General features: G+C 41.5%; 1 protein-coding gene across 4 annotated transcripts in view; it reads right to left on the reverse strand.

The window, feature by feature from the left end:
- CREM (cAMP responsive element modulator) overlaps positions 1–26672 on the reverse strand; it is an 837541-nt gene that overhangs the window by 628957 nt on the left and 181912 nt on the right. The gene's annotated exons all lie outside the window — the stretch shown is intronic.

The following is a 26672-nucleotide window of genomic DNA, read 5'->3' on the forward strand; positions in this document are numbered from 1 at the left end:
TACGCAGAAATTGTACGGAGGTTAGTGACTTTGATCACCATGCTCAGACATTCTGTCAAGAGATGATTCATAGGGGTTACCCCAAAAAACTACTAAAATACTCTTACAAAAGAGCTCGTTTCACGCCAAGGGAGTGCCTGCTACAAACAAAAGAAAAAGAAAGAGCTAGATCGTTTGGTTTGTGTGACCACTTTTGGTCCTGACACACATAGAATGAGACAAACGATTTTAAAAAATTGGCATCTTTTAGAGGGATTGGAATGTCCTTTTCCCCGCCCAATTTATGCGTACAAAAAGAATAAAAGTATTGGACAGCAAATTGTGAGGGCTAATTTAGCACAGCTTAAACCCAAACATGACCTTCTGGCTCTCTGGAACATGAAGCCGATTGATGGTCATCATAGATGCGGCAATTGTGTCGCATGTCCAAACCCAATTGAAGGAAATGAATTTGAACATCAGGGGGTCAAGTGGAAACATTCGGGTTTCTCGAATTGCAGGACCAAAAATAGTTGTATCATTAAGATACGAGGGGTTGGGGCATCTCATTTGTCTTCATTTAGTAGAACGGTCCAGCCCACCCTCAGTCCCGATAAGGACCTAACTCCTTTTTGTGCCTCATTTAAAGTCATGGCACAAAAATATTAATGAAAAAAGAACAGATTGAGCATGTAAGGGAACTGCCAAGTACTTAGGTGTCGATTCCAATGTCCGCTGTAACTCTGTTTCTTCACCAAGGTTCAAGACACAGGGAACGGGACGCACAGGGCTCTGGTCTGTTTTATCTCACAGATGTATGATTCTCTGGCATGCTGCAGGAATCAAAGGAAAGCAGCAGGTAACGAGCCGAAGGGCACTGGCTCTAAAGAAAAGTTGTTACCTCAAAGGCCTTTCCGCGACCGGCGACCTTTCAAACAAGAACGCTCCCAGCCACAGAACGCAGCTGAGGCGCCCCCACCGGGGCCGAAAACGGAATCAACTAGATACCAAAACAATTTGCAGGAGTCAAGAGGTATTTCCTTATCAGTTGTCTGAATCACTCGAAGTTCCATTCCAAGATGGATTATCAAGCACTGGGCAATCCCATAGGCATAGTTTATATATCGCCGTCTCTCTATTGGGCAGCAGGAGGAAGTGTCTTTTCTTGACCGCTAAGATGGCTTCTGGGACACGTAGTTCTGTTTCCGTTTAGTGACTGATTCACATCCATACCACATCCGAATCCCAGTCATACAGTGATATAGGAAGGGTGTGAGCTTGTGAGTTGTGTGTGTACATGTACTGTCTTGTCCAGGACCCATGTTTCTGTGCCGCAAAGACCGACGTCTCGGCGGACTCCCATGTATCGAGGGATGCTGCACATTGAATCGTCGGAAGTGCTGGGCAGTGGAGGTTACTAACAGGAGCCCATGTCCAATCCTCAGGCCCAAACCCTTTCCAACCAATTAAATAATAAACTCTTCCCCTATGCAACTTAGAAGCAAGAAGGCCTTTTACCTCATACTCCACTTCACCCTCAATTTCTAAAGATGGTGGCGTGTTCATGAGTCTGGAATGTGAAGGACAGGGAAGTAGCAAGCATACATGGAATACAGAGTGTATATGCCAAGAAGGGGGGTATGGACAGTTTCATAGCAATGGGATTCACTGTTCTTACAATGCTATATGGGCCAACGTATTTTGTTTTTAACTTATTGGATCCCTTTAAATGTAGGTTCTTTCTGGCCAACCATACCTTATCCCCCACTTGATATGAAGGCTCCTCTGAGCGTTTTTTTTATCTGTGTATCGTTTGCCTACTTCTTGTGCCTTCACTAAATTGGTCTTAGCATCCAAAAGCACAGTACGGAGGTGGGCATGGCTTTCGCGAATAGAGAGATGACTCAAGGTAATAGGCCACTCAAAGGGAAGCATCTTCAAATGGTAGCCATTCAGACAAAAGAAAGGTGAACACCCCAATGTTGAATGTTCGGCATTGTTGTATGCCATCTATTATAAAGTAATCCACTCCTCCTAATTCTACAGGGTAAAACATCCGAGATACTGTTCCAGGGTCTGATTCAATCATTCTGTTTTTCCCATGAGTCTGCGGGCGGAAACTGGTGGACAGTCTGACATTCACTTTCATAACAAAACATAGTGCTTGCCAGAACCTGCAGGTGAACTGGGTTACTCAAGGTGAACTGGGTTACTCTATCTGTAATAGGCACTGCCGGTATGCTATGAGCTCTGACCTTATGTTATAGGCAAACCTTTGCAAGCGCAGAGGACGTAGGCACTTCACTCATAGGAATGAAATGAACCATCTTTGTCAAATGATCTACAACAACAAGTATCACAGTGTTTTCTTCGCTGGAGGGCATTTCTACTATGAGATCCATTGAAACTGTAGGCCAATGACTCGGAGGGATAGGGATTAGTCTTAACAAACCCCCTGGTTTCCCTGAACACATATGGCACATCCAGTCACATAGTTCTTTACGTCTGAGCGTACGGTAGGCCACCAGAATTGGTGTTCTGTCGCACTGATGGTCCTCTGTATCCTCATATGCCCTCCCAATAGGGAATCATGGATCCAGGTTAGAACTTGGTGCTGTTAGGGTCCATCCGGTATGTACAAAGCATGATTGTGATATAAAAGGTAGTATGTCATGGTACGATGATCCAGATATTCTCGAGACCATGCTTGTTGATCCATGTGAACCAACTGAATCTTTTTAATTCTGTGAGAAAGTCATCTGAGGTTATCAGAGTTACTTTGCCTTTGGGGAATGTTGCCTTTTGGAGGATTACTGGTTGTTCCACAAGTGGTACTATGCCAGTCTTGGGTGGACCGTCTGTCCAGGAGAGGGCGTCTTCCTTGCCGTTTTGTGGTCCTGGGCACAACTTGATCACAAAATCATAATCTGAAAAAAAGATAGACCAGCGCAACTGTCTAGGTGTGAGTGCTTGGGCGTTTTTCAAAAACATTAGGTTTCAGTGGTCAGTGTAGATCTCAATCATGTGCTGGGCTCCTAGCAGATAGTGTCTTCATTCTTCACAGACATGTTTGATAGCCAAGAGCTCCTTATCCGTGATATTATAGTTTATCTCATAAGATGTTAACTTATGGAAATAGAACACCACAGGATGCAGTTGCCCTGTTTCGGGGTGTCGCTGGGATAACACTCCCCCTAACGCATACTGCGAAGGGCCTGTTTCTACCACAAAGGGCAATCCCACATACAGCTGCCGTAAGATGGGGGCCTGTGTAAAACCTAAAGTGTTGAAATACCTGCTCTGCTTCCTCATCCCAGACATACGGTGTTCCTTTCTTTAGAAGACAAGTGGTGGGTTGCATGGTCTCTGCGAAATCTTTAATGAATTGTCTGTAGAAGTTAGCGAATCCTAAAAAACTTTATCCTTGTAGGTGTTTTCCATTGTGTTATAGCTGAGACTTTTTGGTCATTCATTTTTACTCCTCCTGTATCGATGACATACCCCTGGAATTCTATTTCAGGAACATGAAATAAACATTTTTCTAGTTTTGCGTATAAGGAATGCAGTTCTAGTACTGCAGTGACGTGAGATATATGTTCATGTAGGGTTAGTGAGTAGATCAGGATGTCATCAATATATACATTGCAGGACACATCCAGAAAACCCCTCAGTCCCTCATCCATGAAGATTTGGAAAGCGGCTGGAGCATTAGACAACCTGAAGGGCATCACCTGGTACTCAAATAAACCAAACTTCGTCCGGACGCCGTCTTCATTCATCACCCTGTCCCACATGTACCAGGTGATATGCCCCTCTAAGATCCAACTCTGTGAATCTCTGAGCTCCTTTGAGTTAATCCAGCAATACTTGAATGAGAGGTAGTGGCTAATGTTTTTTATAGTTATCCTGTTGACCGCTCTGTAGTCAATACAAGTCCTTAAATCACCTTCCTTCTTTGGTATAAAAAAACAAAGGGGAGGATGCCGGACATGAAGAATCCTAAAACAAGATTTTCATGTAGGTATTCCAGAGATGATCTGTTTCGGGCTCAGTTAGATCCGGCTACAGAGAATAGCAGCCCCTGGCATCAAATCTATCCTGCAGTCGTACTCCCTATGAGGAGGGAGGTGACTGGCTTCTTTTTATCGAATACGGAGTGATATGAATCGTCCTCCAGGAGCAGTGAAGTTGCATAACACACCAAGGTTTTGTTACATCCTGTGGCTAGAAATTAGGCTTCGCATTTCCTTGGATCCCTGATGGAAGGCTCTTTCCTTGGTACAATTCTCGCTGCAAATTGAGGAATCTATGGTAACGGCGCGGGTAGCTAATTTGACTGACGGATCGTGCTCTGTCAGCCAATACATTCCTAAAATGAGGCAAATGTGAGGAGCGTCGATGAGGTCGAACTGAATCACTTCATAATGGTCTATGCCAAACTGCAGTACCACTGGCCGGTTTTGGAGGAGGCAGAAAGTACCTTAATTCTCCCTGAGTTTTATCTCTTTTTCTCTCTTATATCCTATAATCTAACTGCACCGATAATTCAATAAATTCTTCACAGGCATGAGGCAAGTCTACTACTTGAGCTAGGACATCCTTCAAATCACTCTTGAAAGAACAAGGATGTCCTATTTTCCACTGGCCAATCAGTTTCCACTACCAGTCTATGGAAGGTGGTGACCAGGGTTAATAAGTCCTGTGAACCTTGTTTAAGGGTGATTAATTCCCTATCTTATGAAAGGAGATGTGATTTCCTATTAAAGAGTTTGCACATTTTACTACTGAAATCAATGAAGATATACAGTATGGGGTTATCTCCTTCTATCAAAGGGATTGACCAACTGCCTGAATTTTTCCCCAACTATTATATGACAAAGGCTGTTTTAGCTGGTTCATTATGGAACACCGTTAGCATACACAGGAAATGCAGATGGGACTGATTAAGGAAAATCCCAAACTTTCTGGGATCTCTGAAAAAGCGCTCAGGTGGTGCTAATGATATCTGAGGGGGGGGGGGCTGAATAAGTTGAATGGAGGCAGAACCCGACGTAGACTGAAAAGGATTACGTGGAGCTGTAAAATACCCCCTACCCTGTGTCCTCCCTCCATTCTGTGAATGTACTGTAGGCTCTGAACGTGTGCCTAAGGCATGCATGAGAGGTGGCAGAGTTCAAACCCTAATATAAGACCCTCCATTATTTTAATGTATCCCTTTCCTCAACAGTACGGCTACCTTCCTTTGAACTGATCCCCAGCTCCTTTCGTAAGTACTGGTTATAAGTGCGGAAGGCATTAACTTCTATCTGTAGACTGGTTATAGTTTCTAGTATAGAGGTAAGGACAGTGTTAGTATCCATCGGCCAGTCTCGATATAAAACATGGGCTTGACTATCTGTCAGAAATGTCAGATTGGGACACCACTAACCTGAAGCATCTTTCCAGCGGGGGTGATGTATGAAAGTTGCCCCTCTATTCCCCTTTGTGTTATCCCCAAGAGCAAATATAAGCGATGTTCTGGGAGATACCAGACAGGGGAAAAGAGGAATGGGATGATATAAGAAAATGCTGCAGAAGATACCAGGAGGGCCTTGGCTGTAGAGATCTGGATAGAGTAGGGACGTCTGTTCACTCTCTGTGCAACTCTGTCAGCACAATCTTTCAACAGCAGTCACAAAAGTTATAAACAAGAATAAATGTCTGTATTAACTCCTTAGTGTAAGATTAGCACACCCTTGGCTGAATGAAATTTAATTAAGCAATGTCGTCTTCGGTGCTGCTAATGGCCTTCAAAACTGGGTATTGTTTCACTTAAAGTCACAGCACAAAAATATAAATGAGAAAAGAACAGATTGAGCATTAAAGGGAACTGCCAAGTACTTAGCTGTTGATTCCAATGTCCGCTGTAACTCGTTTTTTTCACCAAGGTTCAGCACATGGGGGGCGGGACGTACATGGCTATGGTCTGTTTTATCTTAGAGATGCATGATTCTTCGGCATGCTGCAGGAACCTGAGGAAGGCTGCAGGTAACAAGTCGAAAAGCACTGGCTCTAAAGAATAGTTGTTAACGCAAAGGCCTTTCCTCGAACGGCAACCGTTCAAAAAATAACGCTACCAGCAACAGAACGCAGCTGAGATGCCCCCTCCCTGGACAAAAACAGAATCAGCTAGATACCAAAGCAATTTACAGGAGTCAAGAGGTCTTTCCTTATCCGGTGTCTGAATCACTTGAAGTTCCCTATGTGTGGTTTTTATATTGTCATCTGTCTACTGGGCAGCAGGAGAAAGTGTCTTTTCCTGACCGCCCAGGTGGCTTCTGGGACATGTAGTTCTGTTTTGATACTGATGCGCATCCATACCACATCCGAATCCCAGTCATCCGTGACCTTTCAACGTACACAGCGTCTGGCCTGCAGTATAGAAGATCTGCTTGTATTCACGTTGTATCATTAACGCGAGGAGCAAGCACAAAGTGGAGCGGAAATATAAAGAACTGTCTGGCATTTCCTCAGCTGTGTTCCCCAGGCAGAGAAAGGGTGCAGTTTACATGCCGCATTTGGATTACTTTTTCTATTAATTTTTTGAATGCATACATGAGCCATTGAGAGCCTCGGATTGGGTTGTACCACGTATGTGATTTATCATGTGTCTTTAACAAGGTGTACTGGAACCAAATAATTATAATCGTCATTTGAAGATTAACCTAGAGGCTCAAGACTGCTTGACCAGATAAGTACATTATGTCAGAGCCACCTTCCTCTGCCTTTTATTCTGCTGAACCTTGCATCCTGGGAGTACTATGAACAAAGAAGAATTTGTTTTCTTTTCTTTATTTTTACCTTTTGTGCTTTTCTTTTCTCTCCAGATGAATGTGGCAAATGTAATGTGAGTTTAGTCAAACTTAGTATATATATATATATATTCACTGAGTGGGTTAGGGGGGATTATCTAATGTTTGTTCTGTTGTGTCTCCCCTACAGGGAACACTGGGCTTTCATAGGAGTGAAGCCTACAACTCCTTTCTTCCGCGTTATTGTGTGTTCTGCCAGCCACAGCCTTTTTGTTTCGTTTATCCCTTTTTTTTCCCTTCCCCTGCTGTGGTAATATCTGTAGAGTGTCTACATATCAGCTCTCAGGTAGTGGCGCTTACAGGAAAAAGGGTTATCTAGCATCGCTCCTGCTGTATCCGGCTTTTCAAGGTTAGTCAACCAGTCTCTGTTGTGACAACCGCAAAGCCAGACTGTCGTTAGAAAAATCAGTCTTACACAAGGTGACCAGTCTTTTGGAATCTTTATCCGGTGGGGTGGTAGAAGATGCGCCAGGATTTACTCGGAAGTGGAGGCTTGGACCACCAAGCTCTCCAGGGTATGGTGTTTGGTGAGGAAAGAAGGATTTCCTGGGGAAGGGCAATGTCAGCGAGCAAGTGTTCTGTTCACAGGAGCTCCTGTGCATGGAGCAAGACGCCTGTGAGGGCTTCGTTAAATGGGAGAAGCGGTTCTGAAGAGGTAACTCCTAGTTGAAGCACCTCCACATCAAGACGTTATTCTTGTCAGTCACAGAGGAAAACTGAAGGCCCAGGACCTCGGCCAACCTTCTCACCACCATGGTAAATATGGCTCCCTGCTCTGTAGCCACGGTGGGAGTAGAGACCAAGTCAGTATCAGGAAAGGTGTCCAGTCCACTGGCATCTGCCAAATCTTCCCCAAGTCCTTTCCCATAGTAGGACTCAGGATTCAGCCTGGAAAGAATGGATCCAATTGGCGCTGGAGTCTGGGATGGGCGACGCTCCTTCGGCTCTGTATCGCAGTCGGAGATAAAAAGGGGAACAGCAGCGCCAGATGGCGCCGGGAGCATCAACAGTGGTACTGGCTTTGGGAAAGGTCGAGGTGGTACGACCAGTGCTTGCCGGATCTATTTGTGGATCCAAGGGGTCTGACTGGCACAGAGGGTGGATCTGCCGGCAGCGAAACAGTAGAGAACCCTTCCAAACCATTGGGGCCCAAAGGCGCTCCAGCTGTGATAGGCTGCCCAAATATGAGGTGCATGGCCTCACAGAAGTCTCAGAGATGGTTAGAGGTCCCGCCCAGAAACTCTGGGAGGCATGGAGATGGCCCAGGTGCATGCTTATCCACGGAGACGCTTCATCTCGTCGGATGACTTTGATAGACAGGGTAAAGTCAAAGAAATGTTCAACTTCTTGCTCTTCTTCTTCTTGTGGGGCATTTATCAGAGTGGGACAACATTGACTGCCACGAAGATTTACAGCATTGCGACTGATCCTGGGACCTTCTCTCGACCAGGATTGAGACCATCACTGCATCGAATGTCAAGTAGCAAGGAGATTGACAGATCGTTTGCGCTCAAGGCACCAGAGACAGACGTGGTGAAGGTCTGGTTCCGACATTTGCTGGTGTCAGAAGCCACATGGCTTGAATCCAGCCTTTCTCATTGACATCCCTAACACACCAGGAGATGAGTCCTAAAAATAAAAAGAATCAAGTTTAAAAAAAAGTTTTAAAAAAAAAAGACCGTAAACAAATGACTGGCAGTAGCAGTCTATGGGTCTGTGCTGTTTGGCACGGAAAGAAAAGAACTGACGTCTGCACGCTGGGGTGGAGCCTATAGAGGCACTGCACACGTCACTTCTGGCGCAGATGCGGAGAAGAATGGTGAAGGGTACTGTTTGCAAACATTTCTGGATTCAGTCGGATGCCTTTTGATAATTCTAAGGTAAAACATCTACAACTAGTAGTGTTTCAGATTTTATACATTTCATTGATTCACATGCTTGAATGTTCTCCGTTGTCAGGGTGGGATTCCCAGTAATAATCACAAGTAGTGTATAGAGAAGCATTAAAAATAATATTAAAAATAAAGTGACATTGTTAACCAATTCACATTGTTTTGTTAGAACCAAAGCTCAGCCAATACAAGTGCAGCTACCTCAGCACTCTTTCCCTACGGGCCACCACACCTCAGATTTCAAACATGAGTGTTGTAAATTTATGAGGTATAGAGAAAGAGAGAGATCAAGAGGTGGTGAAGTCTCCAGGGGAATAGGGATAGTCGCTTGTGAATCTTTGAAAGATATCAAGACTGGAGAACCACAATGAACAGGCAAGTAACTTGTTTTTTCTCCAGTATTGAATCTTTCATGCATTCAAATGCTCGAATCCGAGTATCTAGAAGTAATTACCAAGAAAAGAGGTGGTGCGTAGAGCAACCACTCATAAATATACTATGTGCATCAATATAAACAGTAAAACATTATCGTAACAAACATTGTGTGAAGCACACTTTGGATTTATTTCGCTATATATAAATATAAACATATCATGATAACTCGTTATCAATAAAATATCCAAATCTCACCTCATTGAAAGAGATGGCGTAGAACTGCTTGTCCCACTGCTGTGTCAGCTTTTGAGGTTAAGTCCAAACAGTAATGCTTGGTCAATGTATGAACATTATGCCAAGTTACTGCTCTGCAAATCTCTAGTAAAGATACTCCGGCAAACAATTCTGTAGAAGCTGCAACACTTCTTGTAGAGTGTGCTTTGACGTTGCCAATCAATGGTCGGCCCGCCTTGCTGTGACAGTAGGAAATGGCCACCAAAAACCAGCAAACTATACTGCCCCTTGAAATAGCATAACCTTTCCTGGGAGGGACAAAGGCTATGAACAGCTGGTCCGACCTTCTGAAGGTCTTTGTTCTTTCTATATAGAATTTCAGACATCTTCTGACATCGAAAGTATGCCATGGATGGATCTTTGAAAAAATGTTCTTAAGACTGTTGGCTCATTCAAATGAAAAGAGGTTGGAACCTTTGGAAAAAATAAGAGGATTGGTCCTCAATATTACTCTATCGTCTTTGAACTGTAGATACGGATCCTTGATTGTAAAGGCTTGAATCTCACTTATTCTACTGCTGAAGTAAGAGCTCATAAAAGGGCTATTTTCCTAGACAAATATTTAAATTCTGCTTAATGAATAGGTATGAATGGACTTCTAATTAGTTGAGATAACACTAAATTCAACTGCCATGTGATCATTGGTTTCTTAATCAGAGGAACAAATATGAAGAGACCTTCTATGAACTCTTTTATCAGTCTATTAAACCAAGGACAACCAAAGTTTCTGTGTTTTAATGAAATTATACGCAAAACTGGATTGTGCCAGATGTAATAAATAAGGTAGAATTTGTTCTGGAGTCGATCGAAAAGGGTGCAGATCCTTTCCTGAACACAAAGAACATCCGATCCATTTTGCTTTAGAACATTTGTTTGTAAAGAGCGCTCTAACTTATTCAAGAATCGCTGTACATTCTTCAGGTATATTCAGAAAGGTAAAATTATTGTCTTCGGGAGTCATGCTGATAAGTTAAATGATTTTATCATTGGATGAGTCACTTGTGCTTTGTTCATTGTTCAGAGACATGATACCAGTGAACCAACATTATCTAGGCCCCGCCAAAGCTATCTGAATGAGACGGCATGACTCCTGTTCTATTTTGCGTCGGACCTCAGGAAGCAGAAGGAAAGGAGAAAAAGCAAAGGCAAAGATTTCTGTCCAAGCTATCTAAAAAGCATAGACCCAAGAATGATTCTGGGGAAACCTGTTTATGAACAATCGACATTTCTTGTTCGGAGTTGTGAAAAACAGATCCAGATACGGGATGCCACATTCGCAGAAGATTTTTAATAATTGTGACTGGTTGCTTCTCATTTATTGCATTCCTTTATTGTTCTGCTTAGGGAATATGCCCAATTATTTTTTACTCCTGGAACATGTTCCAACAGGAGGAACTTTTTGTGGAGAAGGGCCGATTTCCAAATTTGCTATGAATGTGTTGATAGTAGTTACGATTTTGCTCCACATTGCTTGTTCAGGTAAAACATGGTAGTGGTATTGTCTGTGCGTTCCGGTTCTGCTGAATTCTTTATTCTGGGAAGAAATGACTGAAGCCCTAGAAACACCGCTTTCAACTCTAAAAGGTTGGTGGGCATGTTGGTTTCCAGAGGAGATCATTTGCGGAGAATGTCTAGGTCTTGCAAATGAGGCATCTGTTGTCATTATAAAGCAAGGGTGAAAGTAGATGAAATATAGGCCTGGGGAAATGTTGACTTCTCTCTTCCACGATGCCATTGCTACCTTCATGGATCATGTAATTTGAAATATGTCTATAAAAGATTCTTGCACAGGAAACCATTGAGTATCTATTTATTCTTTTAGCAGTCTCGTTTGCAGCCTGCAGTTTGGCATTAGTGGAATACATGAAGACATTCAGGTTCGCCCCCAGGAAAGCAATCCATCTGCATGGTATCAGAGAGAACTTTTCCTTGTTTAACTATAGCCCTAGATCTTTGAAGATCCTCATACTAACCAACGTAGAACTTCTTGCAGATCAAAACGACAGACCACTGATGAGCCACTATGGTTCTTAGGAACACTGATACCAGAGCAATACACTTGGTGAAAATTCTGGGAGCAGATCGAAGTCCAGATGGGAGAACTTTGAATTGACAAAGGCACCCTGCCACCTCAATCCTTAAATACTTTCTATATATCACATGAATATGGATGTGAAAGTAGGCATCAAGAAGATCTAGAGAAGTCGTAAAATCTACTTGCTTTAGAAACTGTAGAATCTCCAGGCGCAAAAGCATCCTGAACATCTGTTTCTTTATGAATTTGTTTAAACGTCTTAACTTAATAAATTGCCTCCATTCCGCTGAATTTATTTATGAGGAAGACATTTAAATAAGTCCACAACTTCTTCAATAGCTCCTTTGTGAATAAGAATTAAGATATCTTGTCGGAGGAGTACTAGATGTTGATGAGACCTCTTTTGTAGAGGGTTCCTGGGAAGCTTTTGAACAAATTCTAGGGTGTGACTGTGTACCCATTTTTTGGATGAGCTATTCTACTACTGGTCATAGTAAAAGGACTAGTCTGTGATGTAATGTATTTTCAGAGGTGAAGAGGTGACTGGTGCCTGAGAATTTTCACTGAAGATTAGAAGCTTCACAATCTTTTCCTGCCATTGAAGGTCTCCTACGAGCTGGTTGTAGCGTATAAGATGCAGCTAGTGGTGCTCTATATTGTTGCTACAGGACATACTGTTGCCGAAACCCCTGCTGTAACAATCTCAGCGAATATGCTGTGTCGGTGTCAGCCTTAATGGATTGCAGAACTTCATCCACATGCTTGCCAAAAAGATTTTCCCTATCAAAAGGCATGCCCAGAATCTTGAGCTCAACTTCTGGATGGAAAGAGGTAGTGTTGGGCCAACCTTGTCGGCGTAACACTATTGCTCCAGCCATTAGTAGAAAAGCTGTAGAAGCTACATCCATAGCAGTATTGATAATTTATTTTCCCTTATTCCAATAATTCCATAGCCTCTTTCCATTTGTCCTCAGGTAAGCGCTCAAGGAAGGCTGCCATATCTGACCACATCTGTGTTTCATATCTACTGAATATGGCCAGCAGTTTGGATGCTCTTGTGGTGAACCTCTTCCCTACATTATCCAAAAATCTACCTTCTGTATCAGGTGCAGCTGGACAGGGAGTTTATGGATTTCCAGATTACCTCTGGGCCGCCTACATAACCACTGAATCTGGACAAGGATGCCCAATTAGACATAAGGGAGAATTGTCTGGCACTTTATACTTTTTGTCAAGTTGAGAAATGGCAGCTGCCACCGAAGCTGGAGTTTTCATTAACTTTAGACCTTCTTCCCAGATGTGATTTACTATGGGAATGGGTTTTACTGAGTCTTTAAAGTCATACAAAGAACAATACTAAAAGCGCATGAATCTAAAAGCTCATGAAATTCTCCGATATCCTCTGGAGGGGAACTAGTAGGTGGTGGTGTGGGTGATGCCAATTAGGGTCTAAATAATAATCCCATTCTTGCCCGAAACAGATTGACCCAAAGGGATCGCGCCCTCCTCGGGATGGCCCTCACCAGTTTTTCATATAATCATCATGAATCGTGATTGGTGGTTTATAAGGTTTTGTCCCACATTTGCTACACCCCGGAGGCACCAGGCGTATCAGGATGTGCTGGGGTAGTCTGTGGATTTGTTACTGCAGGAGCATTTTCTAAAATAAATCTTTTATAATAATCGACAAGCATGTGACGGAGATTAATCACTAATCTAGTGTATACTGAGGTTGCTCCTCAAATGCCTTCTCATAAGGGTAATTCTCTTGAAAAGATTCATAATGATTAGACTTATATCCCTGTCTATGCTGAAAGGAGAAATCCTCTTCATAGTAAGAGGATGCGTCTTTAATTTGATCGTCCTCCTGGCGCTTTTCGTGCAGCTGCATAGGACTAGTTGCTTGACCGGAGGGGCCATCCTCACCTTCTGAGTCCTCTACTTCTAGAAGTTGTGCAGGTGGAAGCGGTGATACTTAATTTGGGGAGGACTGATGCAGTTGGATGGTCACAGGCATGCCCTTCCGAGTAATCAAAATTGCGGTTTCCTGTGCCATCCACGAGCCAGTCAATTATACTGTTGACAAAGGAGATTGCGTGTGTTAGGTTGCACCAATAGCCCTGGCCAAAGCCATTTTAGGGGTTGACAAAGTGTTTGTCGACAAGAACACTGTCAATGGCTCAGTCAATGAAGCTGACGTGGTGGCTGTCTTCGATGACGAGGATGAAGATTGACATCGTCATTGTTTTTTTCATCGCCGTGTCCAAAGCCATTGTCATTGACACCATCATCGATGGTTTTTCGACGACGTGACACCTCTCGGCGGCCTACTTTTTGACAGCAGGTCTGTCGTCTATATAGTTTTCCAAGAAGGAGAAAATTCCTTGAAGGGAGTAGCTGGCTCACAATTCTTTCCAGGGCATTTTCAAGAGGAACGGAAGACTGGATCCCCTTTTTGAACTGGTTTATCAGCATCTGCTGATTTTTATAATGTTTAATCTTTTTAGAAGTCTCCCCATATGAGGTGTAGTCCTCTGCCTACCAGAAAACGCAGACATAAGATGGGTTGGCCTTCCTCGCCATATGCAGTATCTCCTAAAGCTTATTATTTTAAACCACAGAAATACATTTGCCTCCCTGTTTTTTAAGGTTTTTGCCAAAACAGTCCTCCAATGTTTACATTCAATTGGCTGATGCAGGGGATTTAAACAGTATAGAGATTCTTTATGTGGGTCTTCTGAGAATAATTTTGGTATCCCATAATATTAACATGGCCTAAAAATTATTTTCTTAGACCCACTCTGACATGATGGTCAGTCAGCAAAACACAGCTCAGTAGTTACCTAACAGCTGCATGAAGAACAATTCGGAATATCTTAAGTTAAAGGGTCAATAGTTGACTGGATGCACTGTAGAACTGAGCAGAGCTCAGTGAGAGTCCCTCAGACACGATGTGTGGTCAGAAATCTGAGGTATGGTGGCCCTGCAGGGCAAGAGTGCTCAGGGAGATGTGTTCGGACTGGCCACATTTTGGTTCTAACAAAACAAAGTGGATTGGTTAACAATGTCACTTGATTTTTAATATTGCTTTTAATGCTTCTCTTTGAACTACTTGTGATTATCCCCCTGGAACTCCCACCATGACAATAAAGACTCAAGCATGTAAATCTGTGAAAGATTCAATACTGGAGAACTGTGTAATATTACTGCTAATGTTAACAAGTGACTTACTATGAATGCCTGTTGAAACCCGCTTTTTACGTTTTGTTCAAATCAAATCAAATCAAAACAGCTTTATTCGGTGACAACAAGGCAAACACCATAAAAGCATACTAATACACATATATCTAAAAAAGTACATTCTAACTGTAATTCATAGGGGAACATTGATTATGGTACAATATGTGCAAATTTAAGGTACCTGGGAAAAAAATAACACCGTAAAATAGCAGGTCCATTTTTCAAAATCCTTAAAATACAATCTACCACTAATTCATACAATAACGTGCAAGTGCAATCAGTGCAAAAGAATGTGATTAAAAAAGATATTACTCATCATCTTTTTCATACAGCAGAACATCCAAAAGTGCATAATCTTTTCTCCTTCTAATTGATTTTTGTATAAAGCATATTACAGCGCTTATCATTTTCATAGTGTCCAAGCTGCATATAAAATTAAACGCATCCTTGTAGTGGTTTCAATACAGTAAAATAAAAATCACTCCCCTATTGAGGTCATATTTTAAAGTACAAGAGAGTGTTCAAAATAAAGCTACCATGGAAATCCCCGCTCCACTAGGGATAGTAGAACTCCCAACGGTTGCCACTACCAGTGCCCCCTCAGAGGCCTCCTCAAGGGATCCAATAGAACAGCTACTGTTACAGGAAGGAGCGCAGTCCCCGGTTCTAAATCAGACAACAAATCAGAGCCCAATCAACAGTTACAACTCGAGTCAAGCTCAATCTTCACTTAAAGACCCCACGAGTATCACACTTAATAGTCCTTCAAAAAGTCCCCCTATTCCCACTAATTCTACAAATCTGCAGGATGACTCAAGAAGCAGTACAGACATTATACTGGAAAAAATGCTCGAGGAGATGAGGTCCAGGTTTAAAATCTCAGAAGATAACCAAAATAAATTTTATGAAAGATTTGAATCTTTAGACTTCAAACTAATAGCTCTAAATGATAAAGTTTCCTCAGTGGAAGCAGAAGTTGAAGGTCTGACCAAGAAAGTAGAGCAATCTGAGAAGAGCATCAGAGCCTTAAGGGCAAAGGACAAAAGCATAGATGAAAAGCTGGAAGCTTTAGAAAATCAGTCCAGAAGGTGCAATCTCAGATTTCTCAATATTCCAGAAGGGCAAGAAGGGTCGGATATAATTTTTTTTATAATAGCACTCATAGAGGAGCACTTTCCTTGGAGCAAAACCATGGGCTTGGAAGAGGACATTCAACGGGTTCACCGGGACCCTTTTGGAAAACCCAAAGAGAGGAAAAATCCAAGAAAAATCTTAATAAACTTTAAATCTTATACTCTCAAAGAGAGAATTCTAGGTGAGGCTCTGAAAAGTGGGGTTTACAGGAAAGACGACTGGTCTTTTAGGATTCGATCCGATATCGCGAAAGTGACTCAAGACAGGCAATGGGAACTGGGGCAAAAAATGCCCGATTTGAAAGAGCTCGGGGCAACTGTCCAAATGAAGCTCCCGGCTTCACTCAGGATAATGTGGAGGAACAGGATGCACAACATCAGAGATCCTCAGGAAGTTGATACACTCTTAGAGCAGATGCGTGACCAGATTCAAATACATCCACATTCCTAGTAAAAATTTAATCACTAGTGATAATAAAAAAATAATTAAAAAAAACATCAGTAGTATTAGCAGTAGCACCTTCATAGTAATTATACAGAATTTTTAATCACCCAGGCACGGGTCTCGAAATGGGCTATTATTAAGGCCCAAAGGAAAGGGAGGCTTCCCCTGGGAGGGAAAGTGCACCCCCGTGCCTTCCTTTTTTTTTCTTTTTACTTATTTTGCACATCCACATTCGGTTTAATGTATACACTAGAGGGAAAAAGGAGGGGGGGGGGAGCACGGGTGAAGGGAGCAAACTAGGGAAAAATACAAAAAAATGTCCTCAGCAAAATGTTGATTCCGAAGCAAAGGGGGTAATCAGGGCCCAACATAACTGGCGAAAATCGACTAAAATCAGGGAGAGATGGAAAGAAATTCTAAAAAAATACAAATAACCTCCTGGAATGTTAATGGGCTAAGAACTAAGAGCAGGCGACGGAAAATCTTTGAATACTTGAAATCTCTTGACAGCGAGATCCTTATTTTACAAGAAACACACCTATTAAAAAAAGAGTGGGAAGAGATAGTGAAAACTCTCTATTGGGTCGATTTTTATATATGCACCAATCAAGATTGTGTTACAAAAGGTGTAGCAATCCTTTTTAAAAAATCCCTAAAAGCAAGATTAACCTCATCTGATTCAGACTTCAAGGGGAGGTGGGCCATAGCCAATGTTACCATACTTGGGGATGCATTTACCGTAGTAGGATATTATGGTCCAAATATAGATGACCCCATTCCACTCCAATCACTATACTCTCAATTATTTCAGCAATATCACCAGTGATTTTGGGTGGAGATTTCAATATCATCCTAGACCCAAAGCTAGATCGATACCCTAGAGGTAACCAGACAAGCTTGCAAAAAATGAGAGCGTGGTTAGAAATTTTTAAAAGAGACCTAAGCCTTATTGATATATGGAAAGAGAAGGGCGTTAAACAAGATAATTTTACCTTTAAAAATAAGAAGCTAGGCATACAGTCTAGAATTGATTATTTTCTAATAGATCAAGAGCTACTAGAGAAAACTCAAAATGTATCTCACCTCCCTGCACATCTCTCGGATCACTATGCCGTCCAAATTACATTAAAAATAAAAAATATCTTAATGACTCCAAGATGGACACTGGACCGCTCAGCCTTCCTAGACCCCATAATTATTGACCAACTAAAACAAGAGACAGAACTATACTTTAAGAATAACAACCGGAGTGCCACACCTCAAACGGTTTGGGAGGCATATAAAGCAGTAATAAGGGGTAAGATCTGTGGATTGACTATATATAAATCAAGGGAACTTAAAACAGAAATCTAGAAAATAGAAAATAACATAAAAATACTGGATCAGCAGATATCCTCAGGTATATCATCCCTGAGAAGTCAAGATCTAGAAAAGGAAAGGCTTAACCTTAAGGAAAACCTATTGACGATACTAGAGGTTATAATTAGAGAGAGATGGGAGTGTAGTAAGCTCGCTCATTATGAGTATGGAGAAGGCTGTGGAAAAATGCTCGCCTGGAAGATTAAAACAGACCAGGTAAGAAACAAAATTGGCAGTATAGACCCAATAGATAGTTCCCGAAATGGTTCTGAGGAGGCGGTAATAAGAGAGGAATTCTCAGCCTTTTTTACAAATTTATACACAGAGGATTGCTCCCCGGAAGTTGAAGAAATAAATAAATTCCTAGACATACAAAACATCCCCAGTCTATCCTCTGAAGAGAAGGATATCCTAAACAGTGAAATAACAACAGACGAGGTAGACGGAGTTATCAAAAAACTAAAAAGAGGTAAGGCGGCAGGCCCGGATGCCCTCCCAAATGACCTTTATATGAAACTAAAGGATTTACTGGTCCCCCAATTGACAACTCTCTTCAATAAACATTTTTTGAACAATGACAAAATTCCAGAGACTTGGCTACCATCTCCATCCTTTTAAAACCGGGTAAAAATCCAAAAACGTGCGAGTCTTACCGCCCAATATCTATATTAAATTGTGATTACAAGATCTTCACTCAAATCATGGCCAAAAGACTGGGGAAAATCGTGGGGTCACTGATAAACATCAATCAAAAGGGCTTCGTGGCAGGAAGACACCTTCAAGACCTCACCCATGAGTTGATCGGTACAATAGATATCGCCACCACTGAGAAAATCTCTCTATCGATAATTACAATTGACGCTGCTAAAGCGTTCGATAGAGTTAACTGGAGGTACTTAAGTGAAGTCCTGAAGAAATTTAATCTAGGGGAAAACATACTAAAAATGGTAGAAAACATCTATAACTCTCCTAAAGCCAAAATATTAATCAATGGCAACTTAACAGACAACATTCAGATAGAAAGAGGAACTCGCCAGGGATGTCCCCTTTCCCCCCTGCTCTTTAACTTTTATATTGAACCGGTGGCAGAATGTCTTAGGAGCCTCCCCACAATCTCTCCCTTCCAATACCAAGGATGGCATAAAAAAGTAGCTCTATATGCGGATGACCTCATGATCTTTACTTCAGATTTAAAAGAGGCTCTTAAAGCAACAGAGGAGACTCTGATTGGTTTTGGGAAATTATCTGGTTACCAGATAAATCAAACCAAAACTGAAACCATGAGCTGGAATGAGAAATTCATATCCCCTTTTAGCAAAGATAAAATAAGATATCTGGGTATCGACCTTGTGAAAGATCTGGATAAAATAACCTACACTAACATTCACAGAATAGAAACTGAGGTAAAAAAGTTATTGAAAGTATGGAGTGGGCTTCCACTAACCTTCTTGGGCAAATCCAATATTATAAAAATGGCAATCCTGCCGAAATTCACCTTCATTTTTAGCTCTATCCCGTTGGAGTTCAAAAGAGAAACCTTAAAAAAGATCCATGGAGACTTATCTAGTTTTATTTGGTCGTCAAAAAGACCAGGAATCGCCTGGCATAAAATAAGGAGGAAAAAGGAGCAGGGAGGACTGGCAAGTCCTGACCTCTTAGAATACTGTAGGGCCTTTCAATTTAAATCCAGTAGGGCACTGCTGGGCCCTTATGAAACCTACCCCATGTTTCTCCAGAAACTCACAAATAACACTAGCCACTTTTTATATAAATTCGGCCATCCGAAATTTTAAAAAACAATTAAACTGAAGATCTTAAAGTCAGCTGCCAGGTTATGGTACTGTATTAGAACCACCATAGACATTCCCCTATATAGCGATAAAGCTCCGATTTGGGACTCCCAAACTACACCAGAATGCCTGAAAGACAGCTTAGCGATACCTTTAAAAACGGCAGATCTACTAGAATGGGGACAACTCTTATTTCAGAATAAACTACTAGACTGAGAAATATTATCAGAATATACAAATTCCACATTATCAACATTTAAATATTACCAACTGCTCAGCTTGACTAACTCAAAGAAACCAAAAAAGGGAACATATTCCTTGAAGTAAAGATGTTGACAAAGAAGCCGTTTCCGAAAGAAGTATCCTACTGGTACTGGGCCCTAATTTCAGCGGGGGAGGAGGACTTCCAGATTCCGGAGAGCATCTGGGGGAAAGACCTGCCGACGCTGGATACAACTAATACATTGCAAGTATCTATGAGCAAATGCTGGTCGATTGTAACTTCTGCTGCTCTTAAAAGAAATCATTTACTCACCATCCATAGAGCTTATTGGACTCCGAAAAGGTTATCCAAACTGAACGGGTCCACAATAAAGAACTGCCCAAAATGTGGACTACAGAAGGCCGATGACCTGCACATGTTCAGGCAGTGTCCCAGTCTCGATGATTTCTGGAAAGATGTGGGAACCACCTTAGAAGGGGTAATGGGAAAACAACTAACTGTAAGTATGGACCTAGTTATATTTGGGGTTACAGGTATAAATACTTTGAGAACATTAACGAAAGCCCAAGAAAATCTAATCTTTATGTTGATTCTCCTGGCAAGGAGGGAGGTCTGCATAAATTGGATAAGTCCAACACCTTCAACTCACAGTGATTGGCTAGCGTCTGTCTTTAAAGTTTATAGTTTGGATAGAAAAAATAAATTATTCTCTAAGAAATTTAAATTTTGGGAAATATGGGAAGAGTTTCATAAGGTTTGATTTGATTTTAGTTATAATGTGGCTCTGTAAATGTTTTAGTATACATCTATTTGGGCTCATTCAAGTACTCCGCTAAGTCCAATGATTACGCTTATGCAACAATAACAGATGAAGGCTCTTAAAAGTAGCCAAAATGGCCATCTTACCCTCGATCGCATTAAAGAGCTCTTTTTCATAAAAGTGTATGGAAGTAAAGGGTTCCTTTTCTCTGAAATACCGGAAGACCGTGGCCCAGATCCATAAGCAAACAATGAAAGGTTTGAGTAAGAGAAAGGACCCTGATAATCTCCAAACTTTAACATGTTGCGTAATGAGGACAAAAATAAATAAATAAATAAATAAAATAAAGTGCAAGTGCAATCAGTGCAAAAGAAAGTGATTAAAAAAGATATTACTCATCATCTTTTTCATACAGCAGAACATCCAAAAGTGCATAATCTTTTCTCCTAATTGATTTTTGTATAAAGCATATTACAGCGCTTATCATTTTCATAGTGTCCAAGCTGCATAAAAAATTAAACGCATCCTTGTAGTGGTTTCAATACAGTTTTTCAGATATCCATGTAAAAAGGGCAAAATTGAATAAAATGCAGGGTGGATTGAGAGGTTTTACCATCACATGGATAGGGGGCAACATTCTATGCCATTTCTCAGTTTTTGGGAAAGCAGTTAGATAATGTAAAGTGCTCATCCTTAGCCTGGTCAGATAAAATCTGTGCTGGACATTCTGAACCAAGAGAAGATATAACGGAGTGCCCCTCATGTATGGACGTTCACAGGAAGCTGTCACTGTCTGTTTTTGCTTAATCGTCCTATCCCTGTCATGTTCTATAGCAGCAAGATATCTCAATTTAAGATCTCTTTTACTATATTCTTGTATGCTTATGGGGTCGTCTGTACGTATTTCAAATTTTGTCAAAAGATTAAAAATGTGACACAACCATGGTATTTTTATACCATGGTCTAGTGTTAGACAATCTATGACTAAATCCTTAGAGAATTTAGTTTCTTCCTTTGTCCATAAGCCATGCCAGAGTGTAAGGGCAGCTATATTGAGGGTATCACTTAAGTATGGGACAGACAATTCTTTGTGTACGATCATGTTTGCGGCTGCACTAGGAAATGCCAGTAGTCTTTTTAGGAACTTATTTTCATTAATTTGGAGGATTGTCGTATTTGCTCTCCCCCATATAGCGGCTTCATAATTAACTGCTGGAACACACTTACTCCTATACAAATTTAAAATTTCTCGTAGAGGTTTATTCCCAAGTTTTGCCGCAAACCTCATGATCCCCTCAGTCGTTTTTAAAATTTTCATTTTACATAGTTCGATATGCGGAATCCATGTGCCGTTATTGCAAAATAGTAACCCCAAATATGAAAAAGTTGGAGCTCTACTTATAGGAACCCCACCCACGTGATGCTGTCTACACTTTTGTCTCTTGCCTCCACATGACATTACAAATGTTTTTTTCAAGTTCAGCTGTAGATCTATGTTAGTCATGTATTGGGCAAAATGTTCTATTAGGCAATGTAAGCCGTTAGCGGTTCTAGACATCAAGACAGCATCATCTGCATATAATAACAAGGGGGTGGGGAGTATTCCAACGTTTGGGGCATCTACGGCTAATTCTTGTAAAAATGGATCCACATTATGTATATATAAAGAAAATAAAAGGGGGGCCAATACACATCCCTGTCTAATACCCCGCTTTACTGCAAAGTCAGGCGTGCATTCCCCTGATTTTCCGTACCGTACCCTTGAGCTTAGATAATTGTAAATTTGGGATAAAAAGAGGATTATTTCTATGGGAACGCCAAGCCCTCTTAAAATTTGCCATAATTTTTGATGATTAACTAAGTCAAAGGCACTAGTCAAATCTACGAAACATAGATGAAGAGTACCTTCCTTGGCTAGCGTATACTTCCAGATTATCAGGTCTAAATTCAGACATTGCTCCATCGTCCTAATACCCCTTCTGAAGCCATACTGTGCCTCTGATAAGATGTAGTTTTCACTGGCCCAGTCTTCAAGCCTTTCTAACGTGATTTGTCCCACGATCTTGGAAGAGGAATCAAGAAAGGAAATTGGGCGGTAGCAATTAGCCTTTTCCCTGTCCCCTTTTTTAAATATGGGTACGATAACGCTTTCAACCCATGTAATTGGCAAGACTCCTCCCAGAGCGGCATTAAAAACTGTCACTAGTATCGGTGTCCAAAAATCCAGATCATGCTTAAAAACATCTATCGGCACACCGTCTGGACCTGCTGCTTTCCCACTTGCACTTTTCTGAAGTGCAAGTTTTACTTCTTCTGGTGTGACTGGCGATGTTTTAACTGAATTTACCCTGATACATTTTTTGTTTTTCCAATCTATAATATTTATATCTTCTGGATTGAAAATACTCTTAAAATGTAACACCCAATCTTCCGGTGGTACCACAGTATCAATCCTTACTGCGTTATTATCTTTAAAATAAGGGTGGTTGACTATCTTCCAGAAGAGTGCTGGGTCTTTTAGCTCTGCTGCTCGATTTAGGTTTTCCCAAGCCTCTTCACGGATCTCCCTTTTCCTTATTACCAGTATCTTTTTATAATCTCTCCTGGAGGCACTTATTTTTTGTGGGTCTCTAGGTTTTTGTTTAAGCACAAGTTTTAATTCCCCATTTATCCTTGTGCATTCATGGTTAAACCATCTTTGGTTTACACTATGTGGTTTTTCCTTTTTTTGGCTTCAGATCACCTGAAATTACTTCAGTGATATTCGAAAAGGCGTTAATAACTGCAGTATGTGTAGATGAGCCGTCCAAACATGTTTCTAATTCTTTTGGTATTTTCCCTTTAAGGGTTTCCATAAAAGTGGAGGGGTTAACACCTGTCCATTTCAAAGAAACCCCATTGTTACCTTGAGTGTCTATGTCGACGTCTCCATCCTTACCCCTTTGTTTAGGTGACAAGCTTATTTCTAAAATCAAACTTAGGGAATGATGGTCACTAAACAAACTAATATTTATCGAAACTTCCTTGGCCATCTCTTTGCCATTAGATGATATTATGACATGGTCTATATCTGAGGATGACCTCGTTCCCACAAAGGTGTGCAAGTTTTCTTCCCCCTCTGGGGTAATTGGTTCTAAGATTATTAGATCATGTTTGTGTATTACATTATTAATGGCTACCCATATCTTTCATGTTTAAAATGTGCGATCTTTTCGCCAGAATGGTCACAATACCCACATGGCTCGCCAGCTTCAATATCACATAGATCACTGTTAAAGTCCCCAACCCAAATTAAAACATAAGGCCCTACAATTCCCTTCATAAAACAATCTAAGTCCCTTTCTAGTAAGTCAATTACAGTGCTCCTTGAGTTGTCAAAAACATTATTATAGAAGTTTATAATGACAAAATATAATTTTCATTAGAAGTTAATTTTAAAAAACTGAGAATATTTTGAAATAGTAAAAATGTTCCCTACAGTCAGGAGGGAGGCAACTGGTATTAGGGTTGCCAAGCATCCTTTCGCCCTTCCCTTTCTCGATGGAATTGCCCTTGTACGAATGCTTTGGTACCCATTTAGAGAAAAGGTTTCAGCGCACCAGGTTTCTTGTAATAGAACAACCCCCAATCCCTCCAATATGTTTTTCCAGTTGGCATTGTTGATCTTATTTTTGATGCCAGCTATATTCCATGTTGTAATTTTTAATATGTTACTCATTCATGGTTCGGGGTCAGCTATCATGGGGTTAACCGGTCTGGCATTGTAATCATACTCAGGTGCGTCCTCTACCTCTCTTTCACAGGTATCTACTAAGTTAGCAATTCTCACATTTGTTTTGAGGTTACCATTTCTCATGTTAGGACTACTACCCCCATATGTAGCACAAAAGTCTATTTGGGCAGGTTGTTGGCTATTTGCTTTTAAGTGTATCTTAGAGAAGCTTGTGCTTCGCTCGACAACAATAGATCTGGCATTTGGGTCACATTGTAGCATAGTTTTAGGAAGAGTAGGGTCCCCTAAGTTTTGCCTATTACAGTTTGAAACCGACTCTCCCTTGTCCCTTGCAGTTGAATGTATAGGACTAAGATGTTTAGGTATCAGACCCAGTCAATCATTTTGCTCTAATGTACTCAGGGCCTCATATCTGTTGCGAGTTGGCACTTCACAAGTAATGGGGCCCAGCAACAATCCAGGATGCCTTTGTGTCCCCCCTCTGGGGATTGCATTTACTCGATAAAAGTCCCCAAGGGGAGGACATTAATAGAGTTGTTCCGTATTGTGAAAGGAGCTGCCCTATCCAATATACACCTGACCAAGTTCGGCGACCTAAAGCTTAAGACCATATTGTCCCCAGCCAGGCCTTTTTCACATTTTCCCACCCAGGCAACCCTTCTGACCATCATGAAGTCATTAAATAAATGATTTCCAAGCTCAGTTTTTAAATCTAAGTAGTGGAGGACCTTATTCTTTAGTGACGACCAATGTTCATCCTCTTGTGGTTTCAATTTCGGAACATTTGCTAGCACTACGGTATGCGGCGTGGCATCTGGTGGGAGGTCAAGAAGGACCCCTTTCGTTCTATCCACTTCCACCCTCTGCAATCTTCTTGCAGGACCGTTTGATGCTTGCATGCATGTATGTGGGGCGTAAGATACTAATAATGATGGCACAGGCTGGATCGGCGGGCACACTAAAGTGGGGGAGGGGGTGTGTGGATGTACTTCTACCTGATGTTGTGATCTGGAACTATTTCCTACCAAGCTAGGCTCCGTGGTTTTTGTAGTACAACTCCCAATGCGAATTCCTGAGTCCTTCGCCAAATGTTCCTCTATTTTGGATAACCTCTGATCTATTGCCATTAATCTGAACATGAGAGGATTGATTAAAGCCATGACTTGTACTTCCATTTGGTTAAGAAACTCATCTTTAGCTTCTACGGAATCTGAATGTGGCGGGCCAGGCTGATCACTATCAGTTCCCTCTATACCCACTCCATCTTGTTCCTTCTCAAATGATGGAACTGGGATGCCTCCCCTCTCTAAGGCCACACTCTTGTTCTTAGCTAGTTTTGCTGCCTGTAGACTAGCTTTTGGGGCACTCCGCGCTTTCCTTTTCTTTGCCTGGCTGTTATTTCCTGGGACAACTGCTAATTTTTTCTGTCTAGTGCAAACATTAGTAGTATTGACAACAGAGACGGGTAATTTACTGGTTTCATTATCCACATCTAGGACGCCTAACTGAGAACTATCTATAATAATTTGTGATGAATCTAGACATGTAATAGAATCTGTATTACAATCTTTAAAAACAGTTTGTCCTGTAAGTGGATTTAATGGATCAAGTAAAAGCCGCCTTTCTGTTATCTCAATTTCATGCATAAGTACTGATTCTGCTCGGCTGAGAAAGGCGTCCAAGGTCCCTGCCACTCCCACCCCCCTTTACGTAAGTTCTTACTCATTCCCAAATAAGAGTTGAATAACAATTCAATATGGGAATCTGTTGATGCCAGATATTGAGTAGGTTTAACAAGTTAGCACACCCCCCTTCAATCCAAATCAATCCTTGTCAAATTGCTTATTTAATGTCCTAGTGTGGGCGTTAGAGGGGAGGCCAGTGGCGTCATCATTGTGCGACTCGGGCTGCCGGGAAATGTAGTCCCGGTCCTGGCATGGCGTGGCTGTCAGTTCGGCAGTTCAGCGGGCCGAGGCAGCGTCACTAATCCCCCAAAAGGCGCAGCAACAATGAGGGCAAAGAGCAAGGAGCAACAGGTAAATCCCGCGCTGCGGGAGGCACTCCTTGAATTTAACAGCCTCCAGGCGCTCCTGTGGCGTCTTGAGTGTGCGCGACTGGGAGCTGCCGGGAAATGTAGTCCCGGTCCTGGCGTGGCGTGGCTGTCAGTTCAGCAGTTCAGCGGGCCGAGGCAGCGTTGTTAATCCCCCAAAAGGTGCAGCAACAATGAGGGCAAAGAGCAAGGAGCAACAGGTAAATTACTTTGTACAATGACTTGAAAGTGATATTAAAATATTTTATACTGTAATTTTAAATATATTACTGAATACGAGTGTCGATTCTCCTAAAGAAGAGCAGTGAGCTATATAAACAGTCATTAGATATTGATGAAATAACATTAATAATTATTACTGAATGAAATTACGTAAATTGAAGAGTAAAGAATTTTCTAAGTAACTTTATTTAAAACCAAAAGACCACTGCTTAATCTACACTGTGCTTATTGGATCGGAAAAAATATAAACTCCTGAAGCGTGATTATTGCTGGAGATTAATGCTGCACCAT

This window comes from Lissotriton helveticus, chromosome 10 (genome assembly GCF_964261635.1).
Source record: "Lissotriton helveticus chromosome 10, aLisHel1.1, whole genome shotgun sequence".
Taxonomy (NCBI): domain Eukaryota; kingdom Metazoa; phylum Chordata; class Amphibia; order Caudata; family Salamandridae; genus Lissotriton; species Lissotriton helveticus.